The following is a 15,063-nucleotide window of genomic DNA, read 5'->3' on the forward strand; positions in this document are numbered from 1 at the left end:
ACTGTTCCACTGCGAGAGAATGTGACACAAGGTTGCAAGGTGGGAAAATGGGCCAGTGCCCCAAGAGGAGGAACATTCTGGCCCTGCAAAAATATGCCTGAGTAGCCCTGACGCTATTCTCTGATGAGGGCGCCTCACCCAACAAGTGATAAACTTGCTCCTTCCGAAAGCTGGGAGGCAAGGCCTGGGAGGGTGGACCTCTTAGGGCTACACAGAACACTTTGCATCAGTCTGACAGCAAAAAGGCCTTCGAAATGGCCCAGTTTCTGTCGAACTGATTGTAGAGGTCGGAATCTCAACGAAAGTACATTGACCACACTCGTAATGCTCAGTTAATTCCTACACTCATATATCATCTTTTTCTTTTTATTAAACCATTTTAATATTAACTAGCATGACTCGTATCTCAGCACTGCCCGGGGTAATATAAAATGAACAATTTAAATACATTAATAACTAGGGCTATGACAAGAGAATATTCTTTTCATTATTTTGACTCTCAAGTATATATCAGTTAATATCTTATATGTTTTTATACGTTTTCGACTCTATAAAGATTTTGATTGGGTGGAAATATTTTTGATTTAACACCTTCATATTAAAAGTTGGTGGCTTTAGGAAGTGACAAAGAGAGCGTATGGAAACGAAGGCGGGGGCGGTGAGAAAGAGGGCAAGCAATTAAAACCATTTGCGTTTTAGTTTTCGTTTCGTTTGTTCGAATCACATCTCGAAGTCTAATCTATCACATACGACAAGAAATTAAAATAAAATTAATAAGTAGATTTAATAAAGAAATGGTCGAAAAAGTTTACTAAAGGAGGCATTTGAAATCGTAGCGAAAATGTGTTGATTATTAGGAATGCGAATGGGTATCGTTTAATTTTGAAATTCATTTTCGATTATTTTGTTTTATTTTTATTTATGAATTGTTTGAATTTGAAAAAAAAAAACATAATAAAAAGAAGAGTTAATGTTTACGCCAGTTGAATATTAATATATCAATGATTAATTTACCTTTGTTTTTTTTACCTATCCTGTATATTTTTTTTACCTATCCTGTATTCAACAATTGTCCCGCTTTCCGTATTGTTAGGCCTTCAAACACATCTTTTAATTAATTTTTTTCTTTTTTTTTTTTTGCTTATTTTTTTGTGGGGTGAGTGTGTCGAAATCAAGAAACTTATGTGTCAAAGAAAAATGTGTTCTATATTAAGGACTAGCCTGGGTGCCCAGCGTGGCTCGAGTGTTTTGTAGGTGTGTGTTGAGCAAAAAAAAAATGTTGTAAAAGGCAGGCAGGTTCGAACTCGTGACGCGAAGGCGGGACAGAAAGTAGAGGTGCGTGTAAGGGTGTTGGTTGCGCAAAAAACAAAAAGGAAAAAATGCGAGAGCAAAATAAAAGTGGTAGTAGGCAGTCAGGCTCGACCTAGTATCGCGAAGGAGGAAAAGAAACTGAAAGAAAACGTGTATGGTTAGCTGTTGCGCCTATCGCCAAACCGGAAGTGACGTAAGTTTAAATTAAGGCTAGACAATCGAAAAGAGGCGATAACTTTCGAAAATATCGACGAAAAAGGCGACCCCTACTTGTAGAAAAGTGCCCGGTTGAGGGTGAAGGAATTAATGTTTTTGGCCAATTTTTCGATATTTGTTTACCGAAGAACCGGCTTCAAAATGATGCCGATCTCGTGAAAATCAGTCGCATTTGTCGAAAGTTTTTGCGAGACATACATACCTACATACATACATACATACATACATACATACACATACACACATTTAAGCAGGCAATTGAGATTTATATTATAGAAGATGACCGACGATGATTGGTCCGTTAAAGCATAATCCGATTACCCCAAAACATATAAGTGTCAACAACTGAAATCATCGAACATGCAGAAATTAAAATGTAATGTGAACAAACATCTTGCTGTATAACTTCCCACTAAAGATGTCCCTATAAATCTGGTCACTAATTCACAGTAGCCTCTTGTGCTTCTGTGGTAATGTGCCTTATTTAGAACGAATTAAATTATAAAAACGAAGAATCGAAACGAGAAACCAGTGGGCCTCGGAAATCATTGCAACAAGATGCTAGGATGATTGTTTTAAAATGATCGTTTAAATGCAGCTTAGATTGAAACCGCGTGCGTCAACACCACCTAGCAATGCCTTGATTCAACAACATGAGAGATGGGCAGTTTTTTTGTTTTTGTTTTTACTTGCGAGGAAGAAAACTAAAGAACTCTTCCATTCTCTGATGAAGGATGATTTCATCCGAAATAAATAAAAAAAATATTTCAATTAAAATAAAAAATAATATACAAAACAAAAACAAATTGACGATGATCAACTGGTTTTATCTTCAATCGCGCGAACCAAAGTAAATTCTCGTCGATCGTATGCAAATTAGACAATATTGGGCTGCATATAAACGAGCCGCTTGACGAAAGGACGAATTCGCTTTTGAAGCGTGGCGTATCATTGGAAGCTGGGAGAACGCAATAAAATTAAGAGGTGGTGCTATTACGGCGTCAGTGAAAAGGGGTGCGGTCTATTTAATGATTTACTTAGAACATAGCTTGGTAAACTATCTTGAATTTTATGATTGATACGAATCCACGTCCCATTTTGTTACAAAATATGGATGCACAAATATGTAATAAACCGATATTTCCGAATTTCAATATTTCTCAATATTAATATTTATACAGATTGAGATCCATGGCCCCGTCGATTATTTCCAGATGACCATATAAATCTAGCCCTAATCATAGTAACCTGTTACCTCTCGGTAGCAATATGTCTTATTAGGGATAAATAAAAGAGAGGAGGGAGATAAGAAATTAACCCGAGCTCCTCTCTCAGCTTTCCAGTTTCTTCTGTCCTGCCCAGGAACCATGGGGGAAAATTCAAAGAAGCGGAAAGCAATGTTGAAACGTATAGATATCACGAGCAAAAAATGAGAGAAACGCATTCAAGCTTGAAATATCTGCGAGATTCCAATGTTGACAGGTGTATAAGAAAAGCAAGCAGAAAGTGTCCTCGTCTAAATTAGAATACGATATGCATTGCAAATTGTGGACATGTCGTACGGGCCGGAATCCTACCCTCACCCCCGATACGCATCAGGCTCAGCGGTAGCAGTAATCAGCAAACAGGTCATATGCATGAATTCATAAAATGCATATGCACGCGTATTTCCTCGCCCCACTTGTCTGAACCATCTGCGCGCATGTGGGAGAATTGCCTGTTTTGGTTTTTCAATTCACGGCGTTCTCTTGAATATTTATGCTTTCTACGTTCTTATGCCGTCAGGGTAGTTATATCATTGTTATAGGATTGTATAATGTAGCGTAAACTTCTTCGTCTTCTCTGAGTCTGTTTATCGCTGCTGCGAAACGGTTGCGTGTGATGATTGTCTCTGTTGGTAAAACTGCACGGTTAAGGCACGCATTTTTTTTTTATATATAGGGATTCGCTTCTCTATTAACTTTTGTTTCTTTTCGTGATCGTGAAACGAAATTCTTAAATAATAAATTTAAAATTTAATAGAAGTTACTCGTAAGGTTAAAAATTACAACAAAGCGACGTCATATATTACTTGTTTTGAGCGAACTATTCTTCTCATCTTGAGTGTTATTTATGCAACGTTTCGGTTGGTGTAGCTTTCGATCTTCATCATGCATGTTGGTTGCCATCTTGGAAAAGAAAAGAAAAAAAGTTACTGGCTCGTAGGTGGTTTCATATTCTTGGGGCTGTTTTATACAAAACCATCTACGGAGCCAGTAACTTTTCACTATTCCTTTCCAAGATGGCGACTAACAAGCCTGACAAAGGTCGAAGGCTACATCGACCGAAATTTTGCACAAATAACTCAAGATGTGAACAATAGTCTGGGTAAAACAAGTAATACAAACAAGCAACCATCATCTAAAAAATTCAGAACTGAGATATCATATATATTTACAAAGCCACGATTCGCCCATGCCGGGAGTATTGTTGCCACATCTGGGCTAGTACATCTGCTACTAGTCTCTCACTTTTCAGCAGCGTCAAAAAAAAAAAAAAGTCTCAAATCTAATTGGTCCCGCATTGTTGACCAAGCTCTAACTTCTGTCCCATTGCTGCACTTTTGCATATCTGTGCATGTTTTACAAGTACTTTAATAGAATGTGCTCTGATGAACTCTTAGCACTTGTGCCCCCTTTGACGTACATAACCCGTAATTAACCCGACAAGCAGCAAAATCCCAACCCTTCACCATTTTAATAATTCCTTCCCTGGGACTGCTAGACTTTGGAATTCCCTTCCTGTTTCCTGATTCCCTGACTGTACTAATCTGCAGAAATTTAAATGCTCAACTCCCCATAGTTTCTTGATAGACACCTTCCAAGTGGCAATATGCCTTGTTTGAACTGCAAAAGAGTTAAAAATAATAAAAAAAAAGATAAAGTAGAATTTTCCAAGTAACAAACGTAAAAGTTATGTGTCTCGGTAGTGACGTCACAAAGACAGAAATTTGAAATAAATAATGAGAAGAGAGATCTTTCTCTTTCGACGGAACCAGCAAAGAAGGTGAGAGAGAGAGAAAGAAAGAGAGAGAAGGGGAGAGGGAAAGAGAGAGAGAGGGGGGAGAGGGAGAGAAAGAGAAAGAGAACAGTGCGTTTGAATTACTGTTCCTTTTTGTAAATATCTACATCGGAAGTTGGATTATTCAGACAACTGTTCACATCTTGAGTGTCATTTTCACAACGTCTGCAAGGATCCATGGCGTAACGGATAAAGTACTTGGTAAATTCGGTTCTAAGCGACACTGTTCCGGAACTTTAAAGTTCAATTCTCAGTGCAGGTGATAATAAAACTACAATTGTGAATTACTTAAGACTTCTATCCGGTCATGGCTGACAGAACAAGAGCATGCTACCCCTCCAGGGATTAAATAAAGTAGATTCCATGAACAAAGCTTCTTTCTTAGAACTGCACGCCTGTGGAACTCTCTGCCGCTTGCCTGTTTCCCCCCCCCCCCCGACTTCAATTTGGATGTCTTCAAGTCCAACATAAACAAATTCCTGATGAACTGCCCCTTTAAGTAATGACACTTTATCAAATCTCCAATACTATCTATTACTATGATACTATCCCATTGATTACTGTACACACAATAACCCTTATCCCCGAGTGGCTTCCGGGCCTTGATAAGTGGTGACCACCATGTAAAAAAAAAATTAAATAAAGGGTTACGTTTGAAATTCCCGAGTTTTGTAGAAAGATTCCCAATTTCAAGAGGACACACCTGAAGAAAGTCGGAAGTTACATTTGCCAAAACGTTGTTAAAATAAGACTCGAGATGAGAACTGTAGTCCATATAATCCAATTAATACAAATTATCAAATCCTCATCTCAAAAGTTCAGAAACATTATATCGGAATCAAATGTTTAAATGATGAATATTAAAAGCATTTAATAGAGTTCATCCAAGGAGCTCACCATCATCTCTTTGAAAATGAAAGCAAAAATATAATCATCCGATGCCTCCGTTCAGTCTCGAAAGAGAAAGGATACCCCCTGTAGAGGCAGCTGCTGTGCGTGTAATTGTGAGGCAAGGGTTGCGCAATCTCCAACCACACCTCTCCTGAAGCGACACTGTTGAGTCCAGTGGCAAGGAGAAGTCCAGGACAACTGGAAACAATGCCGAGATAAGCATAGAGCACATACACCACCTGGAAGTCTCAAATGGTCACCCATTTTAGTACTGACCAGACTCATCGTTGCTTAACTTCGGTGATCTGACGGGAACCGGTGTTTCAAACGTGATTATGCTGTATATAATTCAGAATCTACCATTTTCATAAAAAGGGGACATATCTTGCTTGTACCTTATTGTGAAGCAAATAAAAGGCATGTATGTCGAAAATAGATACATTTCTACTTATGGTTTAGGATTAGATAGAGTGGAATTTTCCAAGTAGTAGTTGTAAGGACTGTGTATCCCAGTAGTGAAGTCGCAGAGACAGAAAGGCTAAGCTGAGGTCAAGAATTAGAAGGGAAGATTTTTGTTTTTCGATTGAACCAGCAGAGTTTTATATATATATATATATATATATATATATATATATATATATATATATATATATATATAGTTAGTTATAAAATATATATGGCGATTAAGCTACCCTGAATATTCCGCGTTTCATCCACTCTAGGATTCTTTAGGCTTATGCGCATAAGCCTGAAGAATCCTAGAGTGGATGAAACGCGGAATATTCAATGTAGCTTAATCGCCATATATATTTTATAAATAACTAGCTAGCTCTACCTACGTATTGAGCACTTTTGAAGTAAATACTTGAAGTTTACGCATAAATTTATACTTTCGTATATTAATTTTATGTGAGTAAATGAAGTAGTTATACTGATATATATATATATATATATATATATATATATATAACGAGAGAGAGAGAGAGAGAGAGAGAGAGAGAGAGTGAGAGAGAGAGGATGGGAGCAATTAGTTTGTATAGCGGTTTTCTTCTCCATGGGTTGGGTGTTTTAAGTGTATACATGTATGCTATAAAAAAAATAAAAATAAAAAGGTTTTAAAAACCCAATTCCATTCAATCATGTTTCTTTATTAACCACGTTTATGAAAGGTGTTATTAAGAAGAAGAAGAAGAAGAAGAAGAAGAGGAAGAACCACCACCACCACCACTACCGTGCTATAGAAATTAAGTGTTATGATTGCAAAGGAACACGGCAACTATCCTACAATAAGATGTGCTACGTGCTGAGATATATGAAAAGACAAGGGTTTGACATCGCTTTCCTCTTACTTCAATTCACAAAAAAAAAAAAAGAATCACTAATGCAAATTGAAGAGGTCATCAGAGGTCACCATAAACGTCATCTAAAACTGATGATTTACAAAGTTTGTGTTCAACTATTGTTTTATTTTTGTTTTTTTAATGGATTTCAAAATTAATTTTGATTTTAAAAACGACAAGATTATTTCAAAATCAATTTTGTCATCTCTATGAATATGACACGTTGCTGCAGCAAGATCTGACATTATTGGAAGCTAAGAAAACTGTGAACGAAATATCGTGAGCTGCTGGGGAGCGTGGTGAAACAAAACAATGCTCTTGCACAGAAATCCAAGACAAATCCAGACGTAGTTGCTCACCCATGTTCCTCACCGTTGGTAAACGGATTTGTGGCCGGCCTCCTCACTCATGACGTTTCGGCCAACTATTCCTATGGCCTTCGTCAGGTGGTACCCGCGACGGGATAGGAACTTTGAATTTCCTAACTGAATTCTCAGCAATTATTGCTTTTCATTGTTGTTGTCTCACCACGTTTTTCGTCAAGTAAGCCTCTGGCTGGCTTTGTATAGGATTGAAACCACATTCTTCAAACAATGCTCACCTGGACCCGTAGAGATTCTTTATCCACTGTTCCACAGGCCCTGAAGGGCGATGAAGATTGAATTTTTGGTCTTATAAATCCACGTTTATTTATTATCTGATCTTCCATGGTCGGGTCCGTACTGAATGGTATATACACTTGTGCCCGATATTATTCATACCCCTCGGATCTTTGAGATTTCTATAAGAATATTGCTCAAACCAGAAGGTAGACAATATTAAAGGGATTTCAAACAATAAATCAAGCATAAACATTTAATTTAAACTCAACAAATAGATAAATTATGCTCGTTTGAAACATTATACAAAGAAAAACAATAATGGCACTAGTTCAAAATTATTCATACCTCTCTTACTAATAGTCAATAGCATGCCCTTTATTCTTAATGACTGCCTGTAACCGTTTTGGATATTTATCAACAAGGTTTTTACAAGCATCAACACTGATTTTTGACCATTCTTCAATGCAGTAGTTCTCCAAATCCTCAAATTCCTAGGTTTCCGCTTTTTAACCTCAGTTTTCAATATGTGACAGAGGTTTTCGATAGGGTTCAGGTCGGGACTCTGGCTAGGCCATTCCAAAACATTAATTTGATTATCCTCAAACCATTTCTTGACTATTTTGGCAGTATGTTTTGGATCATTATCCTGTTGAAGGACCCAGTTTGGTCCTAAATGGAGCTTCTCCGCATCCTGTCTAATGTTTTTCTGGAGTATCTCCAAATATTGCTCCTTCTTCATGGTTCCATCTATCTTGACCAAACTACCTGGACCACTAGCCGAAAAGGAGCCCCAAAACATTAGGCTACCACCACCATGTTTCACCGTGGGTATGGTGTTCTTGGGGTTGTAAGCTTCTCCTTTCTTCCTCCAAACGTAAGAAGCATCCATATGGCCAAACAATTCAATTTTTGTTTCGTCAGTCCACCAAATACTTGAGAAAACGGACTCTGGAGAATTCACATGGGTCCTAGCAAACTTTAGACGTGCTGCAAGGTGTTTCCCGGTGTGCAATGGAGTCCTTCTTGGTCTTCTTCCTTTCAGACCATTTTCATGCAGAGTCCTTTGCAATGTTTGCCTTGATATTTTTATGCCAGAAGACTCCAGATTTTCTAAAATGTCCTTAGTAGTGGTGGTTGGATTTGCATTAACACTTCTTACAATATTCCTGGTGGCTCTAGCAGACAGTTTCCTTTTCCTTCCTCTACCAATCAAGTTGTTTGTTGTGTGGTGGCTCTGGAATTTTTTGATGATGCTCTGTACTGTTGCTGTAGGGACCTCAAATTTCTTGGAAATTGACTTGTAACCTAAACCATCCTTATGTGAATTCACAATTTTAGTCCTAAGATCATTACTAAGCTCTTTTTTCTTTCCCATTCTAATAATTTTTATTCTTTTATTGGTTTTCAGTTGATATCATTTTAATTTCTGAAAAATGCAAAAAACGAAATGAAATTAATCAAAGGTTGTATAAAAGCATTCAAAATAAGAATCAAACAGGAAACAAACAGTCAGAAACTCGATTAATACTGAAAAAATAAGGGGGTATGATTATTTTTGAACATTGCAGATTTTATAAATAGCTGTATATTTCTTTTATTACAAGTATCCCGAGATTTTAAAATGACAAAAATGATCAGAAGAGGTTTATTAAGAATATGTATCAATATGGACGTAAACAATAAATTCTTACAAAGTTACACCTAATAAACTCAATTTTCAAGGGGGGGTATGAATAATATCGGGCACAAGTGTATATTATTTAATTGGAATTCATTATTGAAATGAGTATTTTTTATTAATTTATTGCGGACTATTATCCTCATCTTTATTAGTTGCTGTTTCACGACGTTTTGGTCAACTATTCCTCTGGCCTTCTTCAGGTGGTATGAAAGGCATTAATTGCTGAGGATGCAATTAGGATATTCGGAGTTCCTATCCCGTCACGGTTACCACCTAACGAAGGCCAGAGGAATAGTTGGCTGAAACGTTCTGAAACAACAATTAAAAAGATAAAGATAATAGTCCGCAATAAATAAATTAATAAAATTTTGAATTACTTAAGATTTCTATCCGGTCATGGCTGACAGGACGAGAGCATGCTACCCCTGTGGATTAAATAAAGGGTTCTATTTGAAATTTCATGCAGATTCCTGAGTTTGACAGGAAGATTCCTGAGTTCAGCACAAAAGTTTCCGAGTTTGACAAGATACATCTGAAAAAGGTCGAAGGTTTCATCAGCCAAAACGTGAAAATGACACTCAAGATAAGGACAGTAGTCCGAAGAATCAAAATAATACAAACTATCAAATCCTCATCTCAAAAATTCAGAAACAACACATTGTAGATGTATAAATTTGAACTCTTACAAGTTGAAATAAATTAGACATTACATGACTCATTGAATACTCTTGAGAGCTTCGCCACATACTTGAAAACAAAATGCGATCATTTATCATGGCCTTGGATCAGTGATATACCAATATCAACATTTATCTGGTCAACTTATCTCTTCGGTGGTCGTCAGCTTGATCTTTTTTAAATGAAATCTTCTTGATATGATTTCTTTGCATAGCTGGAGTCTGGTAGCCAGAAAACAGCGAACTCTTTCTAATCACTTTTTTTGAATAATGCCATTGGTGGCTCTGTTAATATTAAGTCTATCTGATATCTGCATTTCTGTGTCAATCTTACCAAATTACTTCAAGCATAAGTCTTAAACTTTGGGCAGGTGGGGCTCCTCAAGTTTGGATGGTAGCTCACCTAGGAGAAGGCTATTCTGATTCAAAACCTCCATCCTTTTGTGGGATTATCCCGTCAGGGAAAAAGCTAAGGAAGTAAACCCCACAGAAAATTTGGAGATAGAGTTCTTTAGGTGGCCTAATTTTATATAGTCATCACCAGAAACTCTTACGGCGCAGTGAGAGTCAAGCTGTATTGACTCTGTCTTTCTCTTGGATCCTTTGGCTTCACAGAGAAACGAGGACTGCTGCACGGGCAACAGCTATCCTCCCATATCACCCTGCTCAGGCTATGTGGCTCCACTGCTACACTATTGTCTTCTGAGACGAGCAATTACTTGCCAACAGTTCTTAAACATTTCATTTCATATACAATAATAGGAACTATAAATGTATTGTGAAGTCTTAACTTCAGAGGTGTAGATATTTCCTTTCTCCATACATTTTGTTTTAGTCCTCCAAATTCAGAAATTGTTAACAATATTTTTCTGCTAATATCAGATGAGGGTTCTGGAACCAAAGTTTTTGTTAGTGATATTTTATAATATTATTTTTTATGAGAGGTTTTGTAATTTTGTAATAGTATTGTTGGGTCTTCAGAGGTGTTGATATGTTATTCCTGGTCCATATCTAATGTTAGACGTGCAAATACAGAAGTTACTCTTCCTTTTCTTCTATCCAAATCATGTTGTTGACACATCTGCTAATATTAAACATCTTTCTTTGCAAAGTTACCCTAAGCAGAGTTCTTACACATTTCATTATTTCATTTAAAAAATATTAAGCTTTTGTTGCAATATTTTAAATTCATAATAGGGTAGTGATTTAATTGCTGGCCACATCAGCAATATTTGGCACAGAAAGTGGGGATCTAAAGCAAGCTCCCCTAAAGGAGGGGCACTCTTGCAATTGCAAACATTTCCTGAGTAACCCCGTTGGCATTCCCCGGTCGGAGCGCCTCAGCTGACAAGCAATAAACTTGCCCCAACCGAAAGCCAGGTGGCAAGGCATGGGAGGGTGGACCTCTTGGGTGATATCCAGGCAGTGTACCTCCTCAGTCCGACAAGTGCTGGGCCAGTTTCCGGCCCCTCACTTGTCAGGATGAAAGTCATTTAGCAGCAAAAACGCCCATGAACCTACCGATGAGAAATATAAGAATGAAAAACCCATGTTGGAATCCTTCAACCAAGTTATAGAAACTTAAAATCTAAAAATAAAAATAATTAATAAAACCTGAAGCAAAAAAATAAAACCTAAATAAATTAAATAAAATAAAACTAATATTGAAACAGATTAGTAAATGCGTCAACAAATTCACCGTTCTCACACAACTATTTTGTATCTAAAAAAAGAAGGAAGGAAAAGGGACGGATAGAGAGTAGTAGTAGTAGTAGTAGTAGTAGTAGTAGTCTTGGCTTTACTACAATTGTTCTTATGGTTGTCAAAGGGTTAAATTTGTTTAGTTGTAAGAAAATAGCGACAGTATAGTTGTAATAAATAATAGTTGCAAAACACCCCCACTCTTCCCATGTTAAATAATAATTTCGAAATAATAACGTTAATATTTCAGTGCGCAAGTCAAAATCTGCAAAAGAAGCGATTTGTGTTTATTTGTTTACGTTGTTATGGGTTAATGTTTATGCGCACATGCGCAACAGGATGTCGTAAACTGGAAAGTGGGTTATATCACTCGTTACAAGGTAATTTGATTTTTATATTTATATATATATGGGTTAAGAAATTCCAACGAGAGAAAGATGTATATTTAAATATATATATATATATATATATATATATATATATATATATCTGTGTGGGGGGTGGATGTGGATGGCTTATAGGCTAAGGAATAACGGTTGAGAATTGTATGCTTGGTTTCGATTCTAGCTAATGACATCCAAGTCAAATATATATATTTTTAGTTTCGATCGCACTACCATATATTAGGTTCAATATATTAATCGATAGAGAATTACCTCTATAATAATAAATACATAGTCTGCATGAATTAAAATATCATATTTAAGCGTACTTTACGACCGGGCAACACCAGGCGACCTGCTGGTATAGAATAAAATTCTAAAGAGTTTCTTGGTAATATTTTACAATATTATAAGGTTTTAAAATAAGCTCGTTAGGTCTTCAGAAGTGTGCATATATAAACTTCTTGCCTCATATCTTTTCGTTTAGATTTATGAATGCAGAAGATGCTATTTTTTTTTACATAAGCATCACTACTTATCAAGGCCCAGAGGCCACTCGAGGATAAGGGTTAAAGAGTGTACAGTAGTAAAATTGGACAATATAGTAATCGTTAGTAATGGAAATTCGGTAAACTTGTTAACTTAAGGGGAACGGCTCATCAAGAACTTGTTTACATTGGACTTGAAGACAGCCATATTGTAGTCAGCTGGTTAGCAGGAAAACGGAAGACAGTTCCACAGGCGTGCAGTTCTAAGAAAGAAACTTTGTTCATTGAGTATACGTTTAGGTTTAGGCACAGATAAAGAGTAGGGGAGTTTTCAGCTAGACGAGTGTTTCTTGTGAAATTTTGGCGATGGGGGGGGCCATAGATTGGAGCTCAGTTGAGCACTTGCCATGAAAACAACGATAAAGCATAGACAAACTCTTTGAGAAAGAGGTGGCAGGGAAGAGAAAAGGACATCTCCTACGAGGTTACGAAGTTTATTTTGAACTCTATCTATTTCTTTTCTCCTGTTAATTTCAAATGCCATTCATCCCAAACAAAAACAATTATTTGATTGATAGCTAAAAAAATAAAAAATGTAGAAATTATAAAAAAATAAGGATAAAAATCGTCACATGGGGTTCAAAGTTAGGAACAATACTACACATTGATGGCTATTAATTCCTGGACAACGTCGGGTATGCTTGATGATAAGAAAATAAAATAAACAAGTAAAAGCGAGAAGGAGATATTTTTTTTTTTTAGATTAAAGTAATTGAATAGGGGAAAAATTGTTAAATAAAATAATTCTGTTTGTTAATACTTCAGCCCCCCACCTCTTCGTCACAATAAATTTATTATCATTTCTGACATCCCCACGCTCCAAGAAAGAAGTTCTACACCTCAGTGTTTATTTAAAAAAAAAATCTCATATGTTCCTTTTTAATATTTCAGTTAAAACTCAATACTTATATCATTATGGTCCTTCTCTTCATTTTTTTTTTCTTTGTTTTTAACTTATTTTTATTTTATTTTTTTTCGTTTTGGTATTTTTGTCTTCCATTTGGGTGTGGTAAGAATTATTTTCTTAAAGTTTGTAAATATCTCGGATAACATGATATAATTTGAGACGACCATATTTTTTAGATAAACATTTAAAAAAAAAATTTAAAAAAATAAAAAAAATAAAACTTTACTCCCAGACAAAACCGAAAAAAGCCATTTTATCTCAGTTGGGTTTTTTTTTATGCTTGTTCTATTCTTATGAGAGCTGCCATTATTATTTTTATGGAATGGTTTCCCGCCTCTACAAGATTTAATCCATTTATTTCTCCAGACATTTTTCTTTTCGAAATTTTCTTTCTACCAAGTGAAGACGCTATCAAGTTTGTGCATACGGTTTGATGATGCGTAGAAGTGAAACTTAGCCAGTGAGGGTCGAAGGCATGCGTTGCATGAAGAGAAATGACATCAGACTGATACGATAGATGTATAATGTGAGTCTTGAAGGCAGGCTAATATCTGATGATCTCAAACCTGTAATACATTATGTGGTATTAGCTTTTAGTGAGCTAAGCTGATTACTTCAAAGGAGGAAGTTTATAGGTAATATAAAATTCACGAGCGATCCAAGTCATAGGAAGATGGCATACAGCATCTAGCACTCCTGAATGGTTACCCATCTGGTACTGGCTGGGCTCCTTGTCACTTAACTTGGGTTGTAATGTAGCACGTTTTTACACACGGAACCCACACGTTGTGTACGCCACAAAGGAGATCAAGACAAAGAATGACGCAGATTCACTTTACTGTAACAACGCCATTTATTCCCTCATTCTCCCGTCATGCATAACTTCTCATTATGGCTGTGACGTTTCTCACGTGATCGTCTTATCTCATATGATCGTCCCTCTAACATTCACTCTTACAATCATGTTTACACACCAGTTCTCACCAGATCACTGAAGTTAAGCAACGTTGAGCCTGGCCAGTACCAGATGGGTGACAATTTGGGAAAGTAAGGTGCTGTATGTACCGTGAGGTAAAATATCTGGTTGGGAAACTGGCATGATCTATCCTCTCGAGAGTACGTGGACCTCTCTTGAGCCATAGTAAGCAACCCATCTAGTGGTGGTGTCACAATAAAAAATACCCTTGATAGCCCTGGTGAAGAATCAAGTATTCAGCTACAGACAAGATTTTAATTGCACTACAAACTCGTTTACAACTTTGCTCTACCTATGTATTGAGCACTTTTAAAGTAAATACTGAAAATTTATGCATAAAAATATATCTTTGTATATTAATTTATGTGATTAAATGAAGTAGTGATATATATATATATATATATATATATATATGCATTTACATATATATATACATATATATGTGTATGAATATATATGTATATATATGTATATGTATATATACATATATATATACATATATATATATACATATATATATATATGCTTATACATACATACATATATATATATATATATATATATATATATATATATATATATAGTCTTATTTGTAGTATTCCGAATTTTACTGGGTTTATATAATTCAGCAATCGTTCATATACCAATAAATTTTAACCCAAAACGAGATGACTTAAACTGTACGCTACAAAATTATCATATTCCATAATTGAGCATTCATATATTGTTTTAACAAAAACCAATACTTCAAAGAATGGGTTGATAGCAAC

General features: G+C 36.1%; 1 protein-coding gene and 1 pseudogene across 3 annotated transcripts in view; one reads left to right on the forward strand and one right to left on the reverse strand.

Moving 5' to 3' along the window:
• LOC145261207 (cilia- and flagella-associated protein 74-like) overlaps window positions 1-15,063 on the forward strand; it is a 2,330,915-nt gene that overhangs the window by 2,105,925 nt on the left and 209,927 nt on the right. The window lies entirely within an intron of this gene.
• On the reverse strand, window positions 5,706-5,824 carry LOC145261406 (5S ribosomal RNA; annotated as a pseudogene).

This window comes from Euprymna scolopes, chromosome 37 (assembly GCF_053919585.1).
Source record: "Euprymna scolopes isolate OS-2025 chromosome 37, ASM5391958v1, whole genome shotgun sequence".
Taxonomy (NCBI): domain Eukaryota; kingdom Metazoa; phylum Mollusca; class Cephalopoda; order Sepiida; family Sepiolidae; genus Euprymna; species Euprymna scolopes.